This window comes from Gekko japonicus, unplaced genomic scaffold (assembly GCF_001447785.1).
Source record: "Gekko japonicus isolate JY-2015 unplaced genomic scaffold, Gekko_japonicus_V1.1 scaffold1374, whole genome shotgun sequence".
NCBI lineage: Eukaryota > Metazoa > Chordata > Lepidosauria > Squamata > Gekkonidae > Gekko > Gekko japonicus.
Window position 1 is genome coordinate 49,678 of NW_015164711.1, and position 15,453 is coordinate 65,130.

The 15,453-nt window shown below is 45.6% G+C and overlaps 1 protein-coding gene across 1 annotated transcript in view; it reads left to right on the forward strand.

Moving 5' to 3' along the window:
• COG5 (component of oligomeric golgi complex 5) overlaps positions 1-15,453 on the forward strand; it is a 97,323-nt gene that overhangs the window by 44,099 nt on the left and 37,771 nt on the right. The gene's annotated exons all lie outside the window — the stretch shown is intronic.

The window sequence follows — 15,453 nt, forward strand, 5'->3', positions numbered from 1 at the left end:
GCCCTCATGAGCCCCACAAACCTCCCAGGGAGGGTTTGTGTGGGCAGACACACTGGCACTGGCAGCAAGGCTTGTATTTAAAGAGACTGCAGTCTCTTTATATGCCTTCTCCAAGCAGCGCCATGGCAGCATGATGCAGTGAGTCAACTGAGAAGAGATTTAAATCTGGCCCCAAGATCTGTGTGCTGGGGGGGGGGGGGGGGGTCTGGCTTGGAGGCTTCCTTCCCTTGCTTGACGGCTTAAACAGTCAGGCAGGAGATGCTGGCCCCAGGATCTGCCTGCGGGGGGCGGGGGGAAGGTTTCTCCCTCCCACATGCAGACCTGGCTTGGAGGTCTGCAAAGAGGAGCCAGCCCAGGATCACACAGGGCTGATGAGAGCTGACAGCTGTGCACTACCTCAGCTGGTGGGTTCCTCAAGCCAGGTCTGTGTGTGGTAGGGAGAGACCTCCCCCCTGCATGCAGATCCTTTCAGCTCTCAGCTCTTGCCATCCCGTATGATCCTGGGCTGCAGGCCCGTAGCTAACATGGGGCCCACGGGGCCTGGCCCCCTTGTGTTTCTTCTAGGCCCCCTCTCTCCAGGGCTGCCCCCAAAGTGCTCCAACTTACCACCTGCACTGTACTTCCATTTAATTAGCTGGCGGGGCCCCCCAAGGCCCCCTCCCAAAGAATTCCCTAGCTACGGGGCTGCTGGGCTGGATCCTCTTTGCAGCTCAGTTTAAACAAAGAGGAACCAGCCCCAGCCCAGGCGGCACAGAGCTGTCAGCTGAGCTCCCGCAAAAAAGCCAATCCTATGGCTCTCTTGGGCAGTTCCTTTAAACTGGATTGCCCAAAAGAGCCCACAAAGTAGTTGATCCTGCGGGAAGAACTCTCCCTGCAGGTTCTGCTGGGGCTCTGTTGTGAGGTCTGTCAGGCAGTTCAGTTTCAACTGGGCAAACCAGCAGAGCCCCAGCAGAGGCTGCAGGGAGAGAGCAGGGGGAAATGAAACTGCCCATGAGATGGCTGCCAGCCATTTAAACCTAATAGCTGATGGGCAGACCTGCCAGGCTGTTAGGGTTAAATGGCTGACAGACATTTCAGGGGCCAGTTTCTCTTGGGGGGGGAGCAAAACGGACTTGTTTAATAGCTGCAGGCCATTTAAACCTAACAGCCCAGTGGCTCTGCCCGTCAGCTGTTAGGTTTAAATGTCTGCTAGCCATTTAACCCATCCATTTCGCTCCTCCCCCACTTCTAAGCTTACAAGTGAACTGATAAGGGATTTAGTTGAGCTGCCACCACGGCACAACTCAGCAAGTGAACTAGGAAGGCATTTAAAACCCTTCTCCGTTCACTTGCGAGTCACGCCACGGTAACAACGGTGGTGTGGCTTGCAAAAGCCATTTAAAGGGAACCTTTTAAATGGCTTTTGCAAGTGCACTGCAACATGAACCACGAACCTCAAACTGGTTCGTGAAGTGGGGGAGGTTCGTCCCACTTCATGGTTCATGAGACCCCACAAACCACGGACCTCCATTTTCCTGGTTCATGCCCATCCCTAGGTGTAACCCAGAGTACATAACCTTTCCATCCTTTTACAGATTTTTTTAAAAAAGCTACGGTGTTTCTGGATTTAAAGTTAAATGAAGTAGTCCTTTGGTTTGCTTAACACGAAATATGCGTAAAGAAGTGTCAGGACAACTTCTGTCAGTGGATTGTGAAAGCAGGACTGACAGCTATAATTGTTAAGGCCTGAAGAACCTGGCTGGGCTGTCCTAAGCAGAGTTATATGCTTCTAAGCACATTGACATCAGTGGACTTACAAGGATGCTAACTGTGATTAGGATAGTACTGTGGAGAGTTGCATGCTGTGTGTTTCATCCAGTCTTCAGAGCAATGGAAAGGAAGATTGTCACAGCTTAGGTGGGGTGTCACCTGACGCTGCCACCACTCTGGATTTAGGATCCTTTGAGAAGGCCCGGAGCACCCTCCCAAGACCTTCTGACCTCCCTTTTGGCCGAATTATAGGCGTGAGGACCAGGCAGAGTGAACAATGAAAATAGAGAGTTGTAGGCCCAGCCTCACCTACTGCTAGCCAGGCTCCCTGGGCCTAGTAGGCCTCTGGTGGCACAGCCCAGATCATAACACCCCCCCCCACCAGACCAAATCATGGGGTCCTTCCCTGGATCCCCATTGTTGCCGTCTGCACACAAGATTTGGGCTGTGGTTTGCCCTTTCAACTCACTCAACATTAACATATAAAAACAATAATAAACAGTAAAACAGTATTCTGATCAACATTAAAGAGAATACAACGTCAGGCTAATGCATTGCAGGTCCTCCGGGGTCAAAGCTCTAATGTCTCATCATAAGTAGTAGCAAGTCTTTCGCTGGGAGTAAGTTCTAAATTGGATCTTAACCACGCCTTTGAGTTCAGAGGTTTTGGGCATTCTGCTTTTGTGTTGGCTTCAGATGGATGCCTGGCTACTATATCCTGTAACCTATACAGTGCTCTTTGTCTCAAATAGTCTGAATTTAGCCCCTGAAGTCTATTCACTATTCTTTGTCTTGGATCTTTAATTCAATCAGCAATATGAACCAGGCCCACCGCTTGGTAGTATAATTTTATATTTGGAACTGCTAATCTCTGGCCGAGTTCAGTCTGGCAGTTTGAACCGGGAGGGAGTTGTGGCAAAAAAGACCTGGAATAAACTGTTTCAGGTTTTCCCGGTCACACTGCTTCGACTGATGCGGGAGCATACCGGGGAGGAGGCGCAAGGGAGTATTCACACTGTTGGCCCACCCCTGGCGGAGGCATGGCTGTAAGGCACGGCTTTCTTTTTGGTAATCTGGAGATATGCGCTTATGCGGCTTTTGGCGTTCACACTTTGTTGGTGCGGGATGGACATGGGATAATTGCGCTTTTCAGGGTTTGATACAACTTTCACCAGGTATCTTTTAAACTCAGGAGCGAAGCGTTACAAGACGGGTTGAGTACGGCTGGGGAATGCCGGACAGATGTGCCTGTGTAAACGGCCCCTTTAATCTGGTTGTGGAACGTTTCTGAAACGTGCGTATATCGGGGCAAACTGCCAGTCTGAGAGTAAGAAAAGGGGGGCAGAGGGGAGAAATAGTGTGAGAGAGGTAGGGGGTGAGGAGAGGAAGCAAAGGTATGATGAATGAGATAACCATCCCGCAAGTTTCTTGTGGGTCTCCACTTGTCCAGTTATAATACTGATGATGTGAAATTTGAAATGTGACATTTGTTGTAGGAATTCTAATGGAGAAGATTGTAGTGTAAGAAATGAAGTGAGACATACATACTTTTTTCCCCCTCTACTGAAGGACCTCTCTCTAGACCATATTGGTGGTTCTGCCCTCAGGTGCTGGGATCACCAGGCTGCCTGATGAGCTCACTCTGGAGCAGGCCACATAGAACTGTCCATTTAAGAAGCAGTCGTCTGTTAAGTCAACTCCTGCTACCTTCCACGAAAGTGATGGCCTCTCTACTTGTGTTCCTGGATTGTTTTGCTCATATGGAGGCTGTGTTGTTCTGAGCACCTCAGGGTGATCTTGCTGGTACTTGGCCTGTGCAGCTCAGTGCACTGCAGGACTACTATGTGCAAATGTCTTTGCTGAATTCCTAAGTTGCCTCCTCTTTGTAGTGTTGGTGTATCTGGCTCAACGTTTGCCAGGAGCTTTCTTGGGGGCAGTAAGAGGTGAGAGGTGTGAGGGGGAGTTGGTGTGAGGGAGTGGTGATGTGGTGGACATTTCTTCAGGTTCATGAGGGAGGCACACATCGAAATTGCTCCTAGAAATGTCCTTTACTATATCCCCCCATAAACATTCATACCCTGGCCCTGCTCCTACACCTGACAGACGCTAGCCTGTCTAGTGTTGGGGGGGATTGTATTTAAAGGCATCGGGGAGGCTGGGCCAGCAGCAGTGCTAAGGCAATCTTACTGAGCAAACTTCCCCGGACGCTGCAAGCATCCCACCTCCTCTCCTACACCTAACAGGCAGCTGCCTGTCCAGTGTAGGACGGGGAGGGGGGAGGAGTATTAGAAGCCACTGTGGAGGCAGGGCTGGCAGGATCTCTAAGGCGTTACTGCTGGGGCAGGCTCCCTCGTGGCTTTAAGCACCCTGCAACTGCTGCTGCACCTGACAGACAACTGCCTGTTAGGTGTAGGAGGTGGGGGGAGTGTGTTGGAAGCCATCCCAACTTCTCTCCTACACCTGACAAGCAGCTGCCTGTCCAGTGTAGGAGAGGGAGGGGGAAGGAATATTAGAAGCCACTGTGGAGGTGGGGCTGCACCTGACAGACAGCCACCTGTTAGCCGGGCTGGCTCACTCACTAGGCAAACTAGGCGTTCGCCTAGAGCACCCTTAGGGGCGCTAAACTGCCCCCCCTGCCAAAAGCCCTCTCCCTGACCGGGTGACTGCTGACCACTGCTGCCGCTAGAGGAGGCCACCCAAGCCCGAAGTGGTGGCGCTGGCTGGGCCATCGGAGGCCTCATGGAAAAAACTACCCGCCCGCCTTCAGGGCTTGAAGGCGGCGCCACTCCCGGGCGAGCTTTGCCTCGCCTCGCCGGCCGATTGGCTGTGCCGGGTGACACTAATTCAATTAGACGGGGCCCTAATTGGGATGAGTCTCCTGGGATGCCTCGGCTAACCCCAAAGAGCCTTTCGTTCCCGGGCGCTTCGGCTAGCCTCTTGGCTTGGGGCAGGCGGGGGCACTTTTGAGGGTGACCTGAAACCGACACCGCTCCGGCGAGTCAGAGGCTCGAGGGCGCCACGTCTGGGGAGCAGCAGCATCCAGCCCGGAGTGCAAGAGAAGGGGTGGGGGTGCCTGGGTGTCCCCAGAAGAGCCGCGGGTTGCGCCAGAAAGTAGCGTGCTCCTTCTCGTTCAGCACCTGAGGCCCTGCGCCCCTACCTGAGGGAGGGAGCAATCTGCCCCTGGCCGAGGCGAGAAGACCTGGGTCAGCCTGACCCTACTCAACAGGGAGCCCTCCCTTGCCAGCCCCTGGGGGGCTCTCCCCTGAGCGCTCCACATTTGCAAGGCGCATGGGTGCGGGAGGTGCAGCAGCTCCACGTCTCCTGGTTGGTGTCTCTGGCCTCTGCGGCTCCAAGCCCGGCAGCTCCCCTCCCCCTCCCAAAGGAGTATCTCCCCACCCGACAGGCCGCAGCTGCCCTTGCGTTGGGGCCTGTTTGTGCGCAACCTGCCGAGCGCTTCTTCACACCTTGGCGGGGATTTCCTTGAAACCAGCTAGCTGGTCTTGCCTGCGTGGCACAAAATGCTTTTAACAAACTTGCCTGGATAAATGGTTACACTCCTGTGCAATGTTCCCTTCAAGCTGTGGAGTCCTGTGAGCAAAAATACTACTTTCTGAGCTACTGGCATTGCAGGGGGGGGGGAGCGTGTGGAGGGGGCGCCAGAAGGGATTCTCACCTAGGGTGCAAAATAAGCTGGGGCCGGCCCTGCCTGTTAGGTGTAGGAGGTGGGGGGAGTGTGTTGGAAGCCATCAAAGAGGCTGGGCCAGCAGCTTTGCCTCACCTCACAGATGGTTGTTGGCCACTCCTGATTTCCTCAACTGTCATTAGTTCTCTGCAGTCCCCTGTAACTGTTGGGGTTTTTTACCTCAGAACACTGAGCTCTGCAGCTGACCAATCAGAGAGTGGGGGGTGTAGAGAGGCAGCTGCCTGGAAGCCGCATAGGAATTAATGGGAGGAGCACATTTTCCCCCTTTTGGCCCACTTAGGGATTGAATTTCTAAAAATCCCTTTTTAGCGAGCACCTACGCCACAGTAGGAGTGCTTTCCCCGAATTTGGTGTCTCTAGGTCCAGCGGTTTGGCCTGGGCGTTGATTTTACAGTGAGGGGACTTTCTTTTATATATATAGATGTATTAATTGTATTTTTGTACAGAATCTTGAGGAGATGAAATCCTAAAAATAAACAATCAAATGAAACAGAAACCAAGAGTGCGATACTGAGCAGAATCACACCCTTCTAAGTCTGTAGAAGACAAGGGAGTATGTGAGTTTATCAGAAATAGCAGCCTTTCATAGTGCCTTGAGAATTAACTGCTAAAATGTGAAGCCTACTCCCAGTAGTGCAGTCCAGCATCAGCTCACATGATTTTGCATGATTGTCAAAGGTGGGAGTAGCAATCCCCTATACTATAGGATAGGGCATATAGTGCTCACATTTCCTGGGGCCTGCTTGCTTCTAACGTTTTTGGGATAAAATTCAGAAGATCTTTAACAGAACAGAAAAACAAACCCCAGGAGCTTCAGGTCACTCCCTTCCAGCTGACTGACCAGCAGATTGTAGATGACTGGACTTGGCATCCTCTCTGTGTCATTGTGCAGGGAGCAAAGTTTCCCCATTCTTTGGAAACCAAACCAAACAGCCAAAGCACCGATTTCACTGTTCCTCCGTGGAGCCAGGGATACATTAGAAGAGCCCAATAGACGTCTCCTTTGATTCTGCAAGGGGCATCCATTGACGAGCAGCTGCCTCTGTCATAGGGCAACACTTGGCCTACCACCCCTGCAACTTTTGTGACTGGCCCCTTCCCTCATGGCATTTGTCTACTCTCTTTTCTCAAAATTCCAAAAGTGTTTGCGGGCTCAAAGTTGGTTGCCTGTATAGTAGAGGGTGGCCACCTTCACTGGCAGACAGCAGGAAAGTAATTGGATCCTGGCAACTTTCATATAAGACGATGTTAGGAAAAGTTAGGTTCAAGTGCATTGCTATCATCATTTGAGCTGGTCTGATCTGATGACCTACTTTTCAGGATTATCATGTGCTAAGGTATTAGAGTAGAGGAAATATTCATTTATTTTGTTTCATTTACATTATTTATAGTCTGAGTTTCTCACCAAGACTCAAGGCGGATGATACAGTGTAAATCAATGCAATCAAAAGGATGGGTGCAGTAGGCATTTCTTCTGACTGACCTATGTTACAGCTGGCATCCAGATCAAAATGTGTGCAATATTTTTATCAGCCAAAAAACCTTTGCAAAAGTATCACAACTTACTGTCTGTTCTTGAGACAATAAATGCTTACTATTAGGAGTCAGCAGATGCCAAGCTATCTTGGACAACTGAGATGGTTGTGAAGTAGCTGATGCAACAGTAGCAGAGATAACATTTATTTGCTGTTGTCACTGTTATTTCATAGATCTTCCAGTGGGCTGTATAGCATGATCTGTCAGATTCAGTATGGGTTCTTTGTCAGCATCGTTCTAGATGTCTCCTGGTTGCCTAGTATTGTTTGCTTGTTTATTGTTTACTGCTTATTGAGAGCCAGTTTGGTGTAGTGGTTAAGTGTGCGTATTTTAATCTGGGAGAACCGGGTTTGATTCCCCACTCCTCCACTTGCAGCTGCTGGATGACCTTGGTCAAGCCATAGTTCTGACAAGAGCTGTTCTCTCAAGGACAGTTCTCTCAGAGCTCTCTCAGCCCCGCCTACCTCACAGGGTGTCTGTTGTGGGGAGGGGAAGGGAAAGGTGTTAGTGTAAGCTGCTCTGAGACTCCAATAAATCCAATCTCTTCTTCTTGTTGCCATTAACAAATTAGATTGTTACCATTAACAAATCAGATTTTAAAATTTCCTTCTTTTTATCATGTTGAACATATATGGAACTACCATACTGAATCGCACCATTGGTCTGCCAGGGTCAGTACTGTGTGGCTGGCAGCGGCTCTGCGGAACCTTTTACAGTTCTGCAGGTCCTGCAAGACGGAGCTCTTCCACCAGGCTTTCAATTAGGGAGCCGCCTCCAAGAACAACCAGAAGATATAGAGCCCTGTCTCCTGGTTCCACCACCTACAGTCTGTGCGTACTGCATATATATATGGAAAGATCAAGGAGCTGATCATTAAAACAGAGTACAGATTATTTCAATGTGACTGTTGCCGACATGCTCCTTGAAAAAGAGTGGCTTGGATCCGCTAAGCATATCCATCCACGGAGCACAACTTTCAAACCTCTCTGCTTTCACTGCAGCCAGAATGCCTCCCCCTCTTTTTTTTGGGGGGGGGAGCATTTAGGGATATAGCAAAGTCACACACTTTGGATACAGACCACAGTCCATAACTTCTTTCTCTGTGGCTTATCAGTTTCAGTTGCCTTTTGTGAGAGTAAGTGACTCAGCTGTGTGTCCACAATTGACAGTGGTTGCCATGACAAAAGGGAGTGGATGCCAAGTGTTGCCACCCAAGAGATACTGCATGCCTCTTAGTCTTTAGAGTGGTTGTCGCCAGGTAGTTTGGTTGGACGTGATTGCCAATAGCAACATGGTCAGTTTATGCCCTTTTCTGAGCTCTGCAGATTTGATTCGTCTCTTTATCATGTGCTAATTGCTTTTTGGTGCAATCAAAATAATGAATTGTTTTACAAGCTTTCTTCAGTATTTCATTATTTTGATTTTTTTTAAAAAAAACCCCACCAACACTTGAAAATGCTTGGAGCAGGTAACTGTATTTTAGAACAGTTGGAAATTAAACAAAATATGAAAATATTTTGTCCCCTTCTCATCAGTGGTAAAGAAAAGATCTTGGATTGCCGGTGGCTAGAGTAATGAGGTCTTTATTGTGAAATGGTGCTTGCTCTTCTAAAAACTCCGTAGCCCTAAGAGTGTATTGAATGACTTGTATGATCTCCCATCCAGCTGGTCCACTATCTTTACCCACCCTCCTCTCCAGTCTGCTTTAGCAAGGAGGACATTAATTTTACCTGAGAGTGGGTTGGAAGTAGAGCACTTGCATATTTTCTTGGTGCTGGCGGAACTTTTAAAGATACCACTACTTTCTCCAACATAGCTAACTTGGCCCTCTATGCCCTGTTGTTGGCCCTTCTGAGTAACTGGTTGGCCACAGTGTGAGACACAGTGTTGGACTAGGTGGACCACTGGTCTGATCCATTGGGGTTTCTTATGATGTTTTTAGCCTGTTTGAGGAAGATCCATGGATGGATTTGGGCTTTGTAAGATCTTTGGAGGAAAAAGTTCTGCAGTCTTCACAATAACATCCTTACCTTCTCTTTGACCTTTTGGTGGAGTTCCAAGTGGATAGCTTGGACATTCTCAGTGTTCATGGATTGGGTTTACATGGGAAAGGAGGTATTACTTCTAGTGCTTTGTGTTTAGACATGCCAACCTCACCAGTTTTTGAATGAAGAGAAGTTGTGTTCAGGAGGAAAAGAGTTAATCTGATTATCTGAATTGACAGAAGTGCAGGTTTCTTGAAAGGATGAATCATCCTCTCTCTAATTTTAAAATAATAATTATTTAATAACCTTTAATAATTCTTCTTGGGTAGCATGCCTGTTGGTGCAAGTGTTTTGGCCTGACAATTTGAATTATTTTTGCAGAGCTATAGTGGATTTTTTTTTAACTCTTTCTTATCTATAATAGGAGGAAGCTTGGGCAGTAGTGTGTCATATTTTTAGATTGTTTTTGTTCTTTTTAGTAAATTATATGCATTTAGATCAAGATGGATAGCCACAGTCTGTCTGTAGCAGTAGAAGAGTAAGAGTCCAGTAGCACCTTAAAAACTAACAAAATGTTAGTAGGGTATGAGCTTTCGTGAATCACTGCTTACTTCTTCAGATAGAGAGCAGACTCACAAAAGCTCATACACTACCACAAATTTGATTAGTCTTTAAGGAGCTATAGAACTCTAACTCTTTTCTATATGCTTTTATCTTATTAATGGATACAGTTCTAGGGGAATATGTGGCTAACCATTTTTATGAATGCATCATGTCACTTACTGTACCATAAAACAAAAGATCAGAGTGAGTTGTGACCACTGTCCTCTCCTAGTGTGTAAGTTCCCCATGAACCTTAGACTGGGTGGAAGGTCATATGGTTAAGAACCAGTCTGGCGTAGTGGTTAGAGTGCTGGTCTAAAATCTGGGAGACCCAGGTTCAAGTCCCCACTCAGCCATGGAAGTTCGTTGGGTGACCTTGCACTTGGTTGCATGCACTTGGTGGTGATCGTGAGGATAAAATGGAGGAAGGAAGCATGATGTTAAACCACTTTGGATTTGTAAGGGGAGAAAAGTGGAGTATACGTATTCAGTTAAATAAATAAATAAATGTCACTATAAGAACATATTTTATTCATTTTTTTATTTTATTCCATTTATATTCCGCCCTACCCGCAATCAGGCTTAGGGCAAATCACAGTGGGATTCTAAAACACGTAAATAGAATTTACAAAATAATTAAAAACAATTTAAAATAGCATAGATTTAAAAAGAGAAAACACAAAACAGGTTGTACTATTTCATTATATATATTATTTTCAACCTGGCACCATTGGGTCTCTAAGATCTTATTGGTGTGGGCCGCGTTAAGGTGGTAGGCTTCAATTTCAGTAGGGGAGGCCAAGCATTTTATTGGATACCCACTGCCTCAGCCAAAGGCCTGGCAGAACAGCTGTTTTACAGGCCCTGTGGAACAGGGGTAGGGATCCCACTACCGGCCTTTGATGGGGCACCGTTGGTTCCAGCGCTGAGCGTCAAGAGTCTGGGAGTGCTCCTGGATGCCTCAACGATGAAGGCCCAGGTAGCAGACACTGCCAAGGCAGCCTTTTACCATCTTTGGCTGATCAGGCAGTTGGTTCCCTTCCTTGAATGCAATGATCTGGCAACAGTGATCCATGCAGTGGTCACCTCAAGATTAGACTACTGCAGTGCTCTCTACATGGGGCTGCCCTTGTCGCAACTCCGGAAGCTGCAGCTGGTCCAAAATGCAGCAGCTCGGCTGTTGATGGATCTCCCTATGCGGTTTCTCCCAATAGCATACCGGATCTCCCAATAGCATACCGGATTTGCTTCAAGTTGCTGGTTTTGACCTTTAAAGCCCTATATGGCCTGGGGCCTGCTTACCTGAAGGACCACCTTTTCCCGCATGTTCCCCAGAGAGCACTGAGGTCAGGGTCACAAAACCGTTTGGCCCTCCCTGGGCCGAAAGACACCAGACTGGCTCCCACCAGGGCGAGGGCCTTCTCAGTGGCAGCTCCATACTGGTGGAATGAGCTCCCGGAAGACATCAGGGCCTTGCGGGACCTTTTACAGTTCCGCAGGGCCTGTAAAATGGATCTCTTCCACCAGGCCTTTGATTGGGAGCCGCCAGTAATAACATCAACAATACTAACTGAACTGTTAAGGCCCTTATACTGACATCAATAACCAGCTAAGCCAGATGCTGATGGGGGCCATTTGCAGCCATAATTCATCATGGCGTCCGGGACGCCATCACCACCAGCACTTTATTTTATTGTGTATTATGAATTAGTATGTTTTGTATTTATGATGCTGTATTGTATAAGCACGTGTGTTTTAATATATTTTTAACTTTTTACTATAAGCCGCCCTGAGCCTGCCTTTGGCAGAAAGGGCAGAATAAAAATTGAATGAATGAAAGAATTGATAAATAAATAAATAAATAAGCAGCAATAAGTCCCACAGGGCCCTGATCTCAGACAGGAGCATGTTCCACCAGGCTGTGGCCAGGGCAGAAAAATCCCTGGTCCTGGTCAAGGCTAAGTGGACATCCCTTGTGCCAGGGACAACCAGCAGATCTTGATCAGCAGAGCACAAGGCTGTCTGGGGGACATATGGGGAGAGTTCTAATTAATGAGAGGACTCTGGTTATGTTGAGTTCTAGGGATGCCATAGTTGAAATATCATTGTAGAAACACAATTTTAGGACTGAGGTGCAAATCGCACGATGCAGTGTTCAAAAAACCCTCATTTGGATTTAATCAGAAGCATGTAATATTGCTTGAATAAAATACTGCAAGCAATTTTAAATGGTTTCTTGGACCTTAATCAGAATGGAGCAAATAAATAATCCCTTTCTTTTTGTCAGTGAAGGATTGTTCCCCAAATGCTTGTAATTTTTAAAATTCTTCTCTCATTTTAAGCAATATCTGCAGTTGGCTCACACTGTGTGAGTGGTAATATAAAGTACTGTATGTTCTTTTACTTTGATGCTATTTCTGTTAAGCTTCCCATGTGGGTGGATAGAAATACACTAGCAGGCCCACCTGCTGCACATAGATAAAATGTGTTGTACTGTGAACTTGAAAATGCAGATGTCTAGAAATGAGGGATGTGTTCCTTTTAGTCTTAGAAATCTGAGCTAATATTCCCTTTTTTAAAAAACCAGTTATCTTGGCACATTACATTTTAAACAGCTCTCAATGCAATCCATTCTGAGTGTCTTTTCCATCCTTCCTCATCTCTCTGCCTTATTTGATAAATGAATTTGTTAAAATGAATATTTTGAAGAGGCTGTATCCACTTTCATTTGTTATCACCATGTGCAAGTAGTTTCTAGGAATCTAGGGACTGTCTGCTTCTGTAGAATCTGGGAGGTTCCTTTGGCAGTTCAGTTACTTCTTTTCCCCTCAAGCCCCTTTTTTATTGAACCTCCATTACAAAACTGTCTTTAAGATTGACTCTGCCTGGTGTTCATTTGTGGTAGTTATTAGATTTTTTTCAGAAGCAGACATAGCAGTGCTCTCTATTTTTCTACATGATAGAACATTACTACCAAGAGAACACTAGCTGGTTTTGGACTCAATGATCTGGCATAGCTGGCCGAATGTGTGATTACTCCCTGTTCCAAGGCTGGCCTGGGCAACAGCATTACACAGCCTGTTCCTATGAATGCATTTTTTTATATTTCTGTGTTTCTTGTCACATTTTCCAGTTGACCTCCAAGAGAACAGGTAACTGATGTATTCCCTTTCAAGCCAGTTGATGACGATTCTTTTCAGACTTCTTCATTATATTCCTAATCAGCACAATTTCCCATCAAAGATTAGTTCCATGTTTTTTAGTGAACAGGAAACCTTTACCTTTACTAAGGTTTATCCACCCAAGGGACAAAATTTGACACCAAATCAGTGTGTGTAGACTCTTCATATACCACACTGAACAGTTTAAGTTTTGGTCTCTGTTTGGATCCAGCTGGGAAACCTGGCCCTATCAGGTACAGTGATGTTTCAAGATGCATGTCCGTGATGTGTGCAACAGCTGCATTTTACATGTTTGTGCAGGAAACACTGGATATTTCCCAAAGAGATAATGTCCTTAGTCCAAGCAGTACAAACGCAAATATATTTTTCAATTTTTGTTATTGAATAATAACTATTGCTACCTGATGTATATTACTACAGAGGATTTTTTTATATATTTAGATTTCCATTTAGTCTCATCTCTACTTGATTTCACAAGTATTTGCCCCATATGTCATGGCTTGTTTGAGTATGCTTGCAAATTTCTGTCCTGCATTTGATTCTCCCCCTACCAATTAGGGAATTAATTTTTTGTAGTGCAGGAGAGACCGATCAAAAAACTTCCTTGATCTGTCATATTTCAGCTTCTTTTATGAGTAAATTAAAGACTCTGGTTTTTTGTGGAAGTACACCAAGATAATGCTGTTAAGAGTACGGCATTAGATAAATTATTTATTATTGCCTTTGATTATTCAGTATTCTATTTTTAAAATAAAAATTAATGCTGTGTGTTGCATTATATTCAATTCAAAGATAAAACATTATTTGAGTTGTATTCCAGTGGTGAGTTTGTCAGACAGCTCCAAGAAAAAAATCTATCTGGTCCTCTTGCTTAAATATCAGATTGTGAACTGCTACAAAGAATAAAATTTAATGAGCTTATTAAATAGTCCTCAAAGTGACTTCTACAGAGAAGGTTCAGCTAAACAGCAGGGCTGCAACAGACCCACAGGTCAAAGACATCAAGCCATTAGGCTTTTTCCTTTGTCTGGGGGATACATTTCTTAGTGTCCAAACAATATGTGGTATTTAATTTAAAGACCTAACATGAGGATAATAATGCTACTTTTAAATGATAAGCAACAGGAGTATGAATTCCATATTTGCTTTCTAAAAAAGATTCCTTAATGCTGATTTAAATGTCACATGAAGACAAGTAGTTAACATAAGAACATAAGAGAAGCCAATGTTGGATCAGACCAGTGGCCCATCCAGTTCAACACTCTGTCACACAGTGGCCAAAAATACCAGGTGCCATCAGGAGGTCCATCAGTGGGGCCAGGACACTGGAAATCCTCCCACTGTTGCCCCCCCAAGCACCAAGAATACAGAGCATCACTTGCCCCAGACCGAGAGTTCATATCTATACCTTCTAATCATATAGTTATGATTTAATAAGGCATAAAATATGGACTTTTTCATTTGTAACCCTAATAGGATCAAAATGAATGTCCGGAGTTGGGGTGAGCAGTGGGGCAACCCAGGCACTGGTACCACAGCTGGAGAGGACACGCCCATGCCTGGACTTGCCTGTGCTGACAACCCCTGGGATGGGAAAGGGGCTGGGAAGGCAGGCAGAGCTGCAGATGGCCCCGACACATGAGCTTCCCGGGAGCCCACTTCCACCAGGTCTGGAGCAGAAATACCAGAGATACTCACAGGTGATGGGTAAGTGTAGCTTTAGGGGTGAGAGTAGCTTCAGGGGTGTGCACTTGGTATAAACTGAGCTGAAAAAATACCTGATAAATACCTTATTGGTATTTATCGGGTATTTTCTCAGCTGGTTACCAAGTGGGCTGCTGATTTGGCTATCAATCAATCAAGTTTATTACAGTCATAGACCAGTATAATAGAAGACAAATACAGTTAAGGGAGCAGTAAAATTATAAAATACAATGGCATCTAAAATTATAAATAAGGATCTAAAAACTTTAAAATACAGATATAATAGAATCAAAATTATGATCAAAGGTTAGGTTTAGGTCTATCTGAACTTTATCTCTTTCCTAGTTTGGTATGCCAACCAACCAAATTTGGCAACCATCCTAGTCAGCTTTTAATTATCTCCTGCCAGCATAATTGACAAAAGTGTCCTTCTATTACGACCTGGGAAGGAGTTAACTATCGGCTTGATCAAAACTTCCCTGATATTATGATATATAAGATAATCGAAAATTACATGTTCCAATGTTTCATCAGGTCCCATCCCACATATACAACTTTTCCTCAATGATCTAGTATATCTGGCCTCCATTATGGCTGAGGGTAAGGCGTTGTATCTTAATAGGGTAAAAATTCTTCTATGATTGCTGATATCTAAATATTTGATGTAAGATCTCACAACTATCTTGTTAAGTGTACTTACATCAAATACAGGCCTCCTAATCCTACTCACGTCCATCTGTCGTTCAATGTCTAATATTCTTTGTTTTAGAACTGATCTAGCCTGATCATGTCCCAAAGACAGTATAAACTGTTTTGAAAAACCATAACAGACCAGTTTATCTTCTATCTTTTTCCACCATAAAGGAACAAAGTTATCTTGCATCATAGTATGGGAAAGGCCAATGGGTAAAAAAATCAATGTTAACCAATAATAAAATGCAGCAATCCACAAGCTTGCCTCGACCATAACCAGGCCAGCCTCTAAATGGAT